Below are 16,588 nucleotides of genomic sequence, written 5' to 3' on the forward strand. Positions count from 1 at the left end.
CTCTCTCTCTCTCTCTCTCATATATATATATATATGTGTGTGTATGTATGTATGTATGTAATTGTGACTATTTGCTCATGTTGGATGATAATTATGATGATAATGATAGCAACAGCACTGGGGATCGAGCATCATTATTAGCCTTAACGAGGCCAGCATTCTGAGGAGAATACTTCATGACAAAGATATAAAGCATAATATGATAATATGAAAGGTAAGATATTAATAAAGTCATTAAGAGGACTAATGATGATCAAGTGTTGCTGAAGCGGAAAACAATACTCCAGGGGAATAAAGAAAAGTGTTACATATTGTATATGAAAATAGGACAAGAGAATGTAAAAGAATAACGGTTTGCAATAAAGACGTACCATAATTCATCACTATGATGGATTTGACTATAAAAAGGCGCCATTATTTCTATGGTCATCGTCCATGTTAAAACGTCAGAGATTATATTTAGTAGCTGCTACAAAGATACGTTAGTCATAACGAAGTAGTAACGTTTACCGTTGAAAGCATAACGAGGTGTCATCAAAATAATGCCCAGCTCTTAGTTGCTCAAGTTTGTCTCACCTCCAGCTGAGTCTCTTGGTTCGCTGGGATTATTATTTATAAAAATCTGTTTTTTTTTTTTGTTATTTATCTTAGATTCAGTAATCTTCATGTACATTTATTATTTGTAATTTTTGTGATCAGTTTTTTACTGATTTATATTCAGCACTTTTAAACGTATTCATTTTAATATGAATAAGGAGTCTTGTTGCCCTCGGAAGGATTATGATGGCATTTCATTTGAAGAAGAACTTATTTTGTGAAGGATTTGACTGTTGCAAATGATTAATATTGTTGGGTTCATTTTGTTGATATACATTACTGTTATTATTATCAGTATTATTATAGTGGTGGTGGGATATTACTGACTTTATTTTTATCGGCGTCAATAACGTAGATGTTGTGACGCTAGTTGTAGCAACCATAATCAATCAGTCATAAATCTTTATTTTTATTATCAGTATCTTTTAGTTATTTGATCGCGTCATGGCGTCGTGTAATAGTGGTGTCATCGAAATCCGAAAAAGGACTCCTCCATCCTTCCTCCGTGGAGTGATTCCTTATACCCTGTTTACGACACGGTAATCATCCTGCCGACTTCTCCTGGATCATTACATTCCTCGGAATGTTTTTATGTCCCTTTGATGCCCTTCATTCCCTCGGCCACTGTCATAAATGACACTGTAATTATCTGTCTCTGACGAACGGTAGGAGGAAGGAGGAGAAGAGAAGGAATGGATTAATGATAAGGGAAAGGAGCTGGAGAAAAAGGAAGGTGAACTCCTTCTTGAGTGCTTAGTTTCTCCCTATCTCTCTCTCTCTCTCTCTCTCTCTCTCTCTCTCTCTCTCTCTCTCTCTCTCTCTCTCTCTCTCTCTCTCTCTCTCCCCTAAGGTGGGGATAAATAATTGATATATATATATATATATATATATATATATATATATATATATATAATATATATATATATATATATATATATATATATATATACATACACATATACATATACATATATACATGTGTGTGTGTGTGTCTTGAGTTTAATTGTAGAAAGACTAAAAACGTCAAATCAAGCAATGAGAACGCTGTAAGATTTTGAAATCAGTAGACGGAAATTGCATACGAAAGTAAGTTTATACATGTCTCGTAGGATCTGTATTGCCATAGGGACATGAATTATGGTATGAAAGTGGAAATATATTTGAAAGATTCATTTGATTTGAGAATAAAGGATTAACAAGTTTAGGAGTCAGGTGACCGGACAGTTAGAAATGATGCAATAAGGAAAATAAAGAAGCTCCATATGAAGATGAGCTAATAATGAAAGGGAGATCGAGATGATATAAATGATGAAAGGAAAATGGAGATGAGATAATGACCAAAGGGAGATGAAATGGCTTGGACATGTCCTTTACACAGCGACGGGAAGTATAGTACGTAACAGTATCAGCTGGGCTGGGCTCTTGTGGGCACCAGATGAGTTGGAAAACCGAGACATTCTTGAATGTGAACTGTGAAAAGGGAGGCTGAGGGTGAAGGGAGATTTGTGAAATTTTGCTCTAGAAGGAAAGTAGTGGAGGAATTTCACTGAGGCACTTTGCATCCCACAGCATGGGAGACGATGATAGTGAATATAATGATATATGATAGTTTGACAGGTTTATTCATGGCAGAGATATATTTTCAAATATTAAGCCTCAAATAACCCAAAAATTTCATTTTCACCATATCCTGGGAATACCTGTAACTCAAAGGTAATGATAAATTATCAATCCTCCCTTGACCAGGATTGAAGCTTGAGGCTTTTTGGGTTGCAAGTAGGGTGACTGTGGCCATAGCCACCCAGCCATCTAGAATGGGGAATTATATATGATCACTCCTCCTACTCTGCCAAGGGTTCAAACTTGAGTCTTTTTGGGTTGGGAGCAAGTTGATAGTGGCCACAACCACCAGCCATCTAGAAAGAGGACCTTTATATGATCAGTCCTCCTACGCTGCCAAGGATTGAAACTTGATCCTTTTTACGTTGGAAGTAGGGTGACAGTGACCATAACCACCCTGCCATCTGGATTGTAAGATTATATATGATAAGTCCTCCCACACTGAACAGAATTCAGACTTGAACATTTTTGTGTTGAAAGCAGGGTGACAGTAGCCTCAACCATCCAAACATCTAGAATGACCATTCCTTCTACCCTACCAAGGATTGAAACTTGAGCCTTTTGAGGTTGTGAGTAGGAGGACAGAGGCTCTAACCACTCAGCTGCCTAGAATGGGGAATTGTATAAGATCATTCCTCCTAACTTGCTAGGGATTCAAACATGAGCATTTTGATGTTGAAAATAAGCTAACAGCAGCCACAACTACACAGCCATCCAGAATAGAGAATTGTAATTAGTCATGCCTCCTACCCTGACCAGGATTCAGAATTGAGCCGTTTTGGATCGGAAGTAGGGTGACAGTGGTCATAACCAAACAACCATCCAGAAGAGAGTATTAAAAATGATTATCCCTCCTACCCTGTCAAGGATTCAAGGTTGGAGGAAGTAGGGTGACAGTGGATACAACCATCCGGTCTTCTAGAATGGAGGATTGTATTTGTCCTCCTAACCTGACGAGGATTCACACTTAAACCTTTTGAGGTTTTGAGTAGGGTGACAGTGGCCATAACCGTCTAGTTGTAGAGAGTGGTGAATTGCATATGATCATTCCTCCTACAAATTTTATATTATTCCTCCTACCCTGACCAGGATTCAAAGTGGAGCCTTTTAGGATTGAAAGCAGGATGACAGTGGCTGTAACCACCCTGCCATCAAGAATGTGAGATTTCATATGAACAGTCCTCTTATCCTGACCCAGAACGTGAATTATAATTTGTTGGAAGTAGTGTGACATGAGCAGCCATTAAGAGAGGGAAATAATGTACACACAAATATAGTTGTATACGATTAGCCTTCCTATCTAGGATTCAAACCCAAGCCTATGAAGTTGGAAGTAGTTTGTCATTCACAATAACTACTCAGCCATCAAGTTAAGGGAACAACTTGCTCCAAAGGGAATTAAATATGATGATTCTCCTGCCATAACCAAGACTTAAATCATTCTCTAATGATACTTGGGTGGTTATGATCAGGGCCTCACACTTCCAGCCCCAAAAGGCATAAGTTCGAATAATAGTAAGGGTATTATTATAAATATTATCCTTGAGGTGCACATTATTCCCAAGTTAAAGTGAATTCGATATTAATGAGATATTAATAACTTAATAATTGAAAATATACGTGTATATACACATACTCTTTATATATATATATATATATATATATATATATATATATATATATATATATATATATAGAGAGAGAGAGAGAGAGAGAGAGAGAGAGAGAGAGAGAGAGAGAGAGAGAGAGAGAGAGAGAGACTGTGTGACTATGCTTAAGCCTCACTCAGCTATCAATATCTGTGTTTTCTCTTCTTCTGTTTTATATATAGTGTATATATATAATATATGTATGTATATATATATATATATATATATATATATATATAATATATACAGTATATATGTGTGTATGTGTGTATACACCTTCAGATATTAATGTCGAATTAACTTTAACTTAGGAATACGTGCACCCAAAGGGAATTATTTATGATTATTTATGATCAGTTATCCTACCCTCGCTAAGATTGGAACCTATGCCTTTTGGGGTTGGAAATGTGTGACCTTGACCATAACCACCCAGTTATCATCAGAGATTGGTTCAACTCCTGCTGCTTAAGCCACACGCAGTGATCAGTATCTGTTTTCTCTCTGCCTTTGTACACGCTCTTTATAAAGAACAAAGTCCTAATGTTTGAACACTGCAACGTCTTCTCTTTTTTTTTTACAGAAGGCCGTGGTTTTTGTGTAAGTAGTATATATAGGGGATCTAAGAATGAAAAATATAAAACTGAATGAATGGATAGAAAATGTTTGAAGTGATTGTAGGCCTGGGTCGATGGAGTAACTCTCTTGAAGAAATTTTGTTGAATGTTTTTGAAGTTTGAGTTTGCGTCTTAATTTTGAATCCCACAAGTAATAGGTTTCGACTTAGCATTGGTTTTTTTAACATGACTTCTTGGGTTTCGTGGTGTTCATTTTTAAAGGTAAATTATTTTTCGATAACATTTGCTTATTTCATGTCAGGGCATATTTTAGTAAAGTGCCTTCTACCTTGTATTTGCTATGATGGGTCGTATGAGAACACATCTCTGTTTTTGTGATAATGGTCGCTAAGCTTTTAATCAATCTTCATTTTTGCATCTGAGTTTTTCTTTATGACTGATACATTTTGTCGCGATGCTTTATACATTTGTAAGGATATCGATTTCAGAACTATGTATCAGCACTAGTACATTCGCCCTAGTCCTTACATAATGTCCTACTTTGGCAATGACTTCACTCCCAGTTTTTGTCACTGGCACTTTTGCTGTAGGTGGTTCATTTCAACAGGCTCAACCCTGCTTTTCCAGGAAAGAAAAAAGAAAGAAATCGGAATAGCTCGTGGGTACTTTTGGCTCTGAAATAAAAATAGCTTCGGTGATGCCTCGCTGTTCCTGGTAATCGTTGAATGTCGCCATCGAAGTGCAGTCAAATGACCAGATACAACCTTCTAGAGATGGAACTTATAATTAAACTGGTATTGAGCCCTGTGAATGGTAAAGGTGGAGTTTCAAAATTTGGTCCAGTTCGATGGCACATATTTTTTTTATTATGCTGTGCCAGTTTACCGGTGGTCTTTGTTTGCTGAAAAATTGTTCTTAGGACGCTGAAATTACCCAGAATTGGTTGATGCTGTGTATCTCGTTTTCTCTTTACTACCAATTTGAAGAAGTGGTGAGTGTATTGCTAGTATGTATGTATGTGTGTATTATATATATATATATTATATACATATGTATACACACACACACATATATATATATATAAAGAATCATTGCTAGAAATGCAACAAACTACTGACATTCAAGTTTTTGATACTTACTCTTATTTTTCTTGCTACTCTTATTGACTTTTTTGGCTGCATTCCTGCATTACGTTCACCTGAGGAGAAGCCTAGTGGGCTTCGAAATGGTGATTATTCTAGATTCAAGTATGTCTTAAAAAATGAGGTTTTTTATTTGTAATTTTTTGCAGGTACGGAGTGTAATTTATCCAGACGTCATTAACCAACTTTTTGAGTTATCTGCTTATATACAAAAAGACGATGAAATTGGGAGATCAATAACTATTTATAACTTCGTTGGCGGAACAAATGACTCATTACCGTTATATGTTGTGTTGGCTTTTTCTTCCGGATTGACCACTATGGAAACGACTTCAAGTTGGAAAGATGATTATATATACATATTATATATATATACTGTATATATATATATATATATATATATATATATATATATATATATATATATATATAGAGAGAGAGAGAGAGAGAGAGAGAGAGAGAGAGAGAGAGAGAGAGAGAGAGAGAGAGAGAGAGAGATATTTATTTTTCGTGACGATCCTGGACAAGTTTCCCAAATACTGTTAAGGGTATGCGGATAATCATCATTTATACTCATCTAACTAATAAAGTAATAGCCTTGAAATGCAACAGGACGGTTTCACAAGTAGTGAAATACAGATCCAGAACATTTGGCTCCAGTGAGGTGGCGTTGGGTAATGAGTGCCTTCTTGTTTTATCATGCATTGATATAGAAAATGTTGTTAGTTTACTCTACATTAAGAACAGAATGTTATGTTAATCAGCAAGTAAAGGTTTGTCAACTTAATCTTGCAATAGAGCTTATGAGACTCAGTTGAGTGATAACGGACCATAGTGAAGCCCGAGAAACGAGTGAATAAACAAGTAAATACAGTGGTTTGTTGAGGAATTCGAACATGGAAATTCTAATTAGAATATGTATCTTGCGAAAGTGAACACGATGATGCAGTTGCAAAGACGTACATTTGTTATAAAAAAATCTTTATGCTGAATACTTTGTCGTTATATCCTGTCATTCAGTTTTTTCATTTTTCAATTAGCCTCCTTTCGTCATCTCGTGCTATTCACCCCATTACGTGATTCCTAGGCATTTCTGGCTCATGAGATTTTCTAACTCCGTCTTCATTTTACCAGATTTTCACCAAATCACTAAATCAGATAGCTAATCTGCTTTAGAGCAACTATTAGTTCCAAGATTACAACTATGAAATACAACCTTCGTGGTAGCTAATTGAATAATTATTGAATTTAATCTCATTGAGGCCTAATAGAATCTAATCTAGAAACTAGGAGTTGCCCTTCCGGGCAAATTAATTACAGGGTGTTTCATACCCACTCGAATAATTGGATTGGTGGCAATGGCTCGACCCTGAGACGTACTGTACTTAGGTGTTTGTGTTAGGGCGTTTGTGTGTTCGTGAGGGAGATGCGAGTGCGTTTGTGCTGTGTGTGCTTGACCTTTCTGTTTTGTGTAGGGGCGTCTTTTAATTTTTGTTATGAAAGTGCAAACTTGTTCGTGTATGTTGCATGTGGTTAGTAACTTTTCTCTGCTCTTGTAAGGGCGTCCGCGTTTGTGAGGGAAGTCTGGACATGTTTGTGTTGCTTGTAGATGAAAAAACTTCTGTTTTGTGCAAGGATATGTAATTGTGGCGCAGCGTGTTCTTGTATTTTGTAAGTGTTGGATTACGTTTCTTTGTCTGTGTACCAGATCCTTTGTGAATGTGAATGGGGTGCAGACTTGTTTGTGAATTTTGCTTCGAGATTTTTTTCGTGAATAATAAAGTTTCTCTCTTTTAACTTGATCTTAATTTGTCGGCAGCTGTCATAAACGTTTACATGTTTCGAGAACTTTATAAAGAAGATGCACTAGATGTAAACATACATAATTTATAAAGGAGAGGCTTTTTCTTTAATTACCTGAAGAGCTTCAACTTTCCAAGAAGTTATTGCTGGGGTTACTAACTTTTCCGATTCATCTTTCCATTTGGTTTTAGATTTATTCCTGTTCTTTCAAAAACTCACATTGTAAAGTCATCAGTCCATGTTTTGTACGAGAATTCGTCATCAAGCAATATGCTCCAGAAATTGCCGCAATCATCAGCACTTGGAGGGAAATTCGCCCTTTGCAATCACTAAACGTACGGAACACAATCACCTGAATTATTAAATGCGATTGTTCTTGCATCGTGATCACTCCCTTGTTTCTGAAGGTTAATAGTTCGCTGGATTTCCTTCAGATTTGTTTTAACTTTTTCGAAACACCTGAGATGTGTTCATCCCGTTGAATGTCATCGAATTGCGCATGGTTCTCTAAGCCATGATCTATTTTTTTTATTTTATTTAGTTAGTTTATTTTAAGAGCGACATCTGTAGATGTGTGTATTTTATTTTTCAGATTTGTTAAAATTTTCTTTCATTGCTCCTTGATTATCTGACTTTGCGGTGGTCCATGCAAATAGCATCTTAACTGCACCAAACACGGTGCCTAGACTGTTAGAGCATATTAAGCAGAAGAGGAAAAATTACAGGCAAGCAGAAACAGAAGCTGGATTTCAGATTACGCAGAAGGCATCGTGTCATGTTGATTCCCTGTGGCTCATCAGTGATAATCCATGATTTCCTTTTCCCAAAGAGGGATAGTGCTGTCACTGCACCTTACATGGTGCACTATAGGCATTACTAAAGGGTGTCGGCATCGTCCTTTCGACCCCTAGCTGCACCCAGGTTTTATAAAGCCCATTCCCGCATTTTTCCTTCTCTCTTCCTTCCCAGTCTCTACGACTGATACAGTATCTACTCCCATTTTCACTTTTAGATCCTAATATTTCATCTCATTTATTTTCTGGAGGTCTCTACCATGCTGTCCTACCATTCCCACTACCTCCTTTGACTGTCTTGCGCGATGAATGGCTGCAAGTGGACCGGTGCTAAACGCTTAAATTTCAGGATTCATTCATTCATCATTTCCTTTACAGAAATATTGAAGTTTCTTCGTGTTCAGGTCTCATTGCTGCCCAGTTATCTCCAGTTTGTAGTTTGTGAAGGGTGAATGATGACTCCACTAAGCTTTGTTTACTCTCTTCGAACAATGTAAATTATATTGTCTGGAGCAATATAAACTAAAGAAGAATAAACCACGAGAATATGCTTCTTGTTTACCAAACGAAAATGAAAGTTTTTACACCAGATTTTAGTAGAAACAGAGTAATTAACGCAACTTTTTCTTTTTGTCTCGTGCTTTCAATTTTAAATGATTTTTAGCTAATATATTAGTATTTTGGGATGAATCAGTATCATGAACGTAACCAATTTACTAATCAGAACCGTTCTTTACTAAGAAGAGGTCTTACAAATAATTGTAACCTACCGTGCGTGCTTTTGATTTACAAGAAAGAAGAGAAGAGGTCGAAGGCTCTTTACAGAGAGCGTAACTTGCTTAATGAGTAATACCTCAAAGGAGAAGCGATTCTCATAGGCTACAGGAGGTCCTCGCCTCCCGTGGGAGTAATTTCAGTCAGAATAGGAACTCCAAACAGAAACAGTGTACTCTGCGCTGTGTATATATATACCAAATGAAACCAAAATAGACAACTGTAGAGGCATTGCTGAATTCTGTTTGTGACTACACTCGTGCTCAGTGACTGAGGCGTGAAAAGCTGTTCTTGCTAATAGGATGCTCGAGTGGTATTACTGTTGCTACCACAAATCAACAAAATATGTTTGAAATATGCGGTGGTATGAGGCAATACTGGAAAACTGATTTCCTATATAAAGTCAATTTTTACTGAAAGCTGTGGATTAATCGAGACAATAAACAACTTTTAATAAAATCTTATTGATCATGGAAACTTTGCATTTCGAGGATCCCGTTATTACTCTTTTTCTGTCCTTTGATAGCACTTTATTAAAGGCTTTTGTCCTTCTCAATAACGTGTTTGGGCAATGAATCAAACAGAAGTTTTATGAACCATTAGAATTTTCTCAGTGTTTGCAGTTGATAAAGAATTTTTGTTTCATCAATATTATCAGTAATCACCAGTGTCCAAAAGTATAATGGTGGAAAAATCTTGAAACGACCGTACGAAACTTAGAAGGAATTAAGGAAACCTGGGATCACAGGGGGAGGAATGTGAGCTGTGACTCTGAAAATCTTTGTATAGAAATAACTGAACTAAAACTGCAATGCCTTTTTTTAAGTCTGAAGTGTGCCTGGATAATCCCAAACCCCAGCCCATAGTCGTTTTCTTCGTGTTACCTTTGGTTGGTAGGTTTAAGTTTTCGAGCAGCGCCCACTTCAAATGGTAGCATGAATAGGAATGGTGGAGTATAAGACAGACAAAATCTCAGTGGCCTTCTGCTGAAGTATTGTAAATCTTCTCTGACATTGACGTGTTAAACTGGTCATCGATTCCTCGTACAACCACCATTTTCTTAATCAAGTTTTGCTTTTGGTTCAGAGGTGGTTTTCTACTCGGTGTGATGTTTGTGTGTTTATGTTTGTGTGTGTGTCCGTGAGAGAGAGAGAGAGAGAGAGAGAAGAGAGAGAGAGAGAGAGAGAGAGTACAGCTCATTTTGATGACAGCTTCTTTTCTGTGTCGCAGTGCTTGTTACATATGTCATGTACTTTTCTTGCACAAACAGTACGCAGATCGCTTTATTACGGAATATGAAATATAAAATCGATACCAGGAATGATTATATATTTGTGATATATCGACAATGCAGCTGGAACAGTCCTCGCAAAGATATTCATTCGCCCAACAAATACCTCTGTTTTCGTGGCGACATATTAAGTAAATTAGGTATCCAAAAGTTTGGTGCTAATTGAATTTCTCAGGTCACCTAAAAGCATGTCACATTTAAAGAGGAAAATTCATTTGTTAAAAAATATAGTAAACGGTTATTTCATCTTCATCAAGGTAAGATCCAGTGAATGGGGTAAAGAGACGAGCCTTAATCCCGTTGTTACAGTGAACATCTTTGTCCCCTTTAAATTTCCGACATTTACTTGGGAATCATTTAGTAAACAGATGCCTTATTGTTATCGAGGTAAGGTCGAGTAAATGAGTTGTTTCAGAAGAGTAAGGAGACAGGAGTCCACACCTGCACGTTCTGGCAAGAGTGAGATGTTAGAAGCGGGCTCTTTGCCGGCAAAGGAGTCCAAAATGACATTTATGACCTCTTAAAAAGTTTGCTGGAATTATGAGTCGTGGATCTCATCCTCCTTCGTCAAGTGGGTGCTAAAATGTAACGCGATTTTCGTGCATTGGTTGGACAACGATGAGCATTTTTATTTCCTTTTTATATCCAAGTTCTTTCCCTAGGCTGAATGTTTTGCGGAAATGTTTTTCGTGTTGTTGTGAGGAGTCAATGAGATTTTAATGAGCATCATTTTCTTTTACAAACAGATGAGGTTCATGTTTAGATTCCTTAGTAAGGTAAAAATTGTCTGATTTCCAGTTTTGGGCTGATCATCTTTTATTGCACTCCGTTGCGATCATTTTCCTCTGGATTAACATCTGTAAACCGTTTTCAGGAATGCTGTTTTCCATAGTGAAAGTCTGTTTTAATTATGAAATTGATTGAATTTCGTTTTTCTTATCATTTTTGTTGGTCGTAGAATCTATCTTAGAACTTTCTGTGAATTGTTGTGAACTTGACACAGGAAACTGCTTATAGTAATGGATGGCACTAATGGTAACGAGGAATAACAGTTTTAAACCATTCGTGTTATGAATCATGTATGGAAGCAACATTGTTCCCGGCTTTCATCTTTCTTTAAACCATTGCGCCTGTGATCCCTTTCGATGAAGTGACTCATCACGGTGAGTATAATGTATCTTGGCCAACAGGTATGAAGGTATGAATAAGAGAGAAAAGATCTGTGTTGCATAGAGAATGTGCACCCATTTGAGAACCTCCAGGACGTCCAGAGAATACGAGTTACGAGTTGTGTTAATCACTTGCCAAAAAAGAGTTTTAGGGGGTAAAAACTCGTCATTCTGGCTGATATCTCACAATTTTCTGGCCATCACGCCTCTTGTGTCGAGAAAGCTGATGGCGAGAAGGTGCCCCAGCATCCAGGAGTTGAGGCTGCTGTGTCTCGGAGTTACTCAGGGATGGTAGGGTCTGAAGGGGTCTCACTCCTTCTCTGGTCCATCCGTACGGGAAGGGGAGGCCTGTAAGGAGGTACCCACCCGGCAGAACTCCACGGCCAGTCTAGAGATCCCCTACTTGACAAAACTAGCACGTAGCCCGTAATTATTGGCAATTATCTCAACTGCTCCGAAAAGATGCCAGAGTTTTTCATTTGTGCTCGATTTGTATGTTTATGCATGGCGTTTATTTGGCCATTTCTAATCCTAAAAATGTTTTAAGAGTTTTTTTTTTTTTTTTGCGCTGGAGCTGGAGGTCAAGGGTCAAAAGTAAGGTCGTAATGCGGCTTTGTTATGACGTCCGGCGTCTTTGGAAAGGACACTTCTAGGATGCATGACGCCGTCTCGAAGGAATTGCCCAAGAAAAATCATCTCGTTTTGAGGATCAAGGAAGGAGGCGATGAAGAGGATAGGTTGGGGTTAGTACGCCTTCCAAAATCTCTCTCTCTCTCTCTCTCTCTCTCTCTCTCTCTCTCTCTCTCTCTCTCTCTCTCTCTCTCACCCACATTTGTATCCCAGCCAGAATTACAATCATCGTCACCCGGTCGTATTACAACACAGTAGTCCATAAAAGTCTCAATGAGGTCGAACAGATATATATCTTCACTTGTTATTCTCTCTCTCTCTCTCTCTCTGATGTTCGGCAGACTTCCCTGTACTCTGCACCTCAGAAGCTTTTATTGACATAGATTCAAATTACGTGATGCTAAGAATAACCAGATGCCCACAATGACGAAGATTCGTCGAAATCACGCAGCTATTTATTTTTTATTAAGAAATTTGCGTTTGTATTACAAAATTTTTTTTGGGGGGTTAAATAAGTTTCTACATAAATTGATGATGTAGATTGTGTGCAGATGTATAAAATCTGGTGGTTACTTTCACTAGATGTAAATCCAATGTTAATAGCCGCAGCATAGAAAACAAAACCTTCAAGAAAGCACATTGGGTTAATATTGGCTCAGGTGAATGTGTCTGAATTCTACAGATATTTGTTTGCATACTCTGAAATACGTTCTTATTCTTTGTGGTATTGCTTGTCACGTATTTCCTACTTTGATTCAGGGCTTATATTGATGACCATGTATTTACATATATATATATATATATATATATATATATATATATATATATATATATATATATATATATATATATATATATAATTATATATGTGTATATATATATATATATATATATATATATATATATATATATATATATATATATATATATATATATATATATATATATATATTATAAATAAACAAGGAAATCAAGAAGTTTAGAAAATGCACAGTATATATTTTGTTCGTCGCCAGCAATGAAACGTTTGTAGGTGTGATGTACTTGACATAGTCCAGGGAAATAGCCGTTTTGGAATTAATTGTACAGCAGCTGATTCTCGAAGATTAATGATTTTTATAAGAAGTAAAATACACAGACGATAAAGAAAATCGACATGTATAGCATGCCTAATGGTCGCTGTACAAATGATTTTGGGGATTTAACTGAAATATCAATATTTCTAGAAAGACATTTTGGTGTTTTAAGAATTGACATCTACTTACGTAAACTCTAGTGCATAAGCATTTTGAACTTATATGTATGTATGTGCGTGTCTTTCCCCAGCTTGTGGAGGAAGAAATATATTTACAATTAATGAGTTCTAGTTAGTAATTCCATGCTTGGTGAAAATGTGTCCCTCCTTGGGTATAATTTCTACTTCATCATAGGGTAGAGAGGCTGCAGTGTCATTGGGGTGGCATTTTGCGGTTAGACAGGAATGTTTTGATCTTTCACTGGCCCTTCCCTCGCCGCGCTTAGCCCAGAAGCACCTGTGCGCTTCCTCTTCTTTCTCTTGTTTTTATTCTTGTCTTAGTGGTTTTCAAATAATACTTCAGTAACAACATCTAAAAGCGACTGCTATAGCGATAAATAACATGCCAGCTCAAGAGAAGTTTTATCCGTATATATTATATATACAGTATATACTATATATATATATATATATATATATATATATATATATATATATATATATATATATATATATATATATAGTAACAAGTACCCCGTAATATCAAATTCACTGTATTTTGGAAATAATTTACAACCAAAGGAAATTGCTTATGATTCTAACCTGCGCCTTTTGGGTTTGATGTAGAGGCGATAGTGATTTATCGATTGAGCCATCAAGAGAGATTAATTGATTTCGACTCTGCCCTGTATTTTCTTGTCGAATTCAGGCTCTGTTCTTAAAATCGAAGTCATCCTGTTACCTCCATGCTAGCCTCCTCCTAAGTTTGCAACGCATAACTATTTATCATACTTTTGTTAGTAATTTCGGGTGACTTTTTTTCCATGCTTTCAACGAATGTTTGTCAAATATCCAGTAAGATCAACTTCATTTTACCTTTAGGGGAACTGAAACCCAAAACGAATTATATATATATATATATATATATATATATATATATATATATATATATATATATATATATATATATATATATATATATACACACTCGTATAATGATACGTGCTCTTTTCATTCATAATTCCCATTGGGTGCAAAATATCCTTAAGCTGAAGTGATGTCATATTTAGTGGCATGTACGGCTTGATATTTAAGAATATAATAAAAATAACTTGTGAATTTGTGATTTAACTAACACACAGACACACACATATATATACATATATAAAATAGTCAAATCGACCGTTTAGTTGTTTCTAAACCAAAGGCCCAAGTTCGAATCCCTGTAGTCAGAAGCACCTGTCATTTATAATTCCTGTGGGTATAGATTATTCCCAGAGTATATTGAATCTGATATTAAGTTTCATTTGTGGCTTAATATTTGTGAGTATAAAAAAAATACTCAAGCCTGAATCCTTGGCGGGCCAGAAGCCCTTACCAGTTATAATTCCCTATTGTTGCAATACCCTAGTTACAGTGGATTCGATGCCTAGCGATATTTGTGGTTCAGAATTTGTGAGTATAAAAAAGTCACATGCCTGTAAATGACAAACTTCTTATATGTATGTATATTATATATATATATATATATATATATATATATATATATATATATATATATATATATATATATATATATATATATATATATAACATGTATATATAACATATATATAATACATATATACGTACATACATATAATGCCCTAAAATGGAGGACTGCAGTATCTGCAAAAATACAAAGCTGAGAAAAATGGTAGGTACTGCAGCTTTCCCTTGCCTTACTGCTGATTTTGCAGATACTGCAAATGGGACCCCCTAAATAAAGCACTGAAGAATCATTCTGAAACTGCAGTAACTTGTGTATTAGTGTTTCACGAGGCCAATAGGTGGCGTATCTCAATTTCGAAAATTTTGTAGATACTGCAGTTTTCCATTTTAGGGCACTATATATATATATATATATATATATATATATATATATATATATATATATATATATATATATACATATATATATATATATATATATATATATATATATATATATATATTGTGTTTGGTGATTGTGTATGACCGTTTATATACTGAAGTTTTGTATTCATTGCATATGTAAGTATGCGATGGTGCGTATGTTATCATTTTTATTTATGGCTGCGTTGGAGTGAGAGTGGCGGAATTAATTACTCGCTTCAATTCGGTTTTGGGATGTGTGATTTATCGTCGGATATGGACCATCTGTCTCCTGGTAAGGTTTTCTTTTGGTTTCTTGTTATTTTGAGTCCCTTGAAAATTTTTTGAGCTTTATAATTAAGTTAGAATATGTAATCACTAATTTGTTTAGAAACCAAAACATTTTTAAGTTAGAATATGTAATCACTAATTTGTTTAGAAACCAAAACATTTTCCCTTTAGAAAGTGGAATACCAGATACTTATTCCAAAAGGGAACAATAAAAAATCTTCCTTCCGTAACAAAAAGATAACTTGAATCAATTAACTACGTTGATATATTGCCTAATTACTCCTTATCAGGCAAGAGAGGAGCGGAAACGCATGCCATTTACAGATTCCTTCGTGTATCGGTCGGTCAGTCCAGCAGACTTTCCACACTATGTTGATAAGGGATCCTTATTTTACTGTATGTTCGAAATACAGATCACTGAAGACTTTTCACTAGAGTATTAATTTCATTGTTAATGGAGTCAGTCATCTTTAATCATTAATTCTGCGTTGCGGTAGAGCACCCCATGTCTACTAGATTTTTGGTGGAATGAAAATGCTACATTGTAAACGAATCTCCCGTGGTAGAGAGCGATATTTGGTGAGAAGCAAATGGTGAACTACTTAACGCCGATTAAAGGAAAAATGAAAATGAAATGCCTATACAAGCGCGTAGAAAAATATTACGATAGACTTACATAACACTGTGAGAAGTAAACTTCTGTAATATAACTAGTTTTAATAAGATTTCTGACATGTCAAGTTATGTGCATTAAAGCTACTTTACTTCCTGTGTCAACACTCATTATTTTCTTCTAGTTCTTTTGAGGTAAAATACCAGTTTTTATTTTTTAGTCATAATGGTAACAGCGTTACTTCTTCCTCGACGCCTTTTTTGTCATCCCTAAACTCCATTCAAGTTTCCTAAAGCTTCTCTGGTACAGCTGCTTCAGAGACTCTTTTTATCCCCGCCAAATTGATAAAAAAAAAAAAAACGAAAACTACCATTGTTCTTAAATGGCGAAGGCTGATGACATCAGCTTTTTATTTGCATTAATGACTTTAATAAGGAAGAACAAAGATTACCAAGGAGCGAATGTAATTGATTCGTAATTTTTCCGCGGTCAGAGTGTAAGGAAATAAATTTA

Source organism: Macrobrachium rosenbergii, chromosome 47 (genome assembly GCF_040412425.1).
Source record: "Macrobrachium rosenbergii isolate ZJJX-2024 chromosome 47, ASM4041242v1, whole genome shotgun sequence".
Lineage (NCBI taxonomy): Eukaryota > Metazoa > Arthropoda > Malacostraca > Decapoda > Palaemonidae > Macrobrachium > Macrobrachium rosenbergii.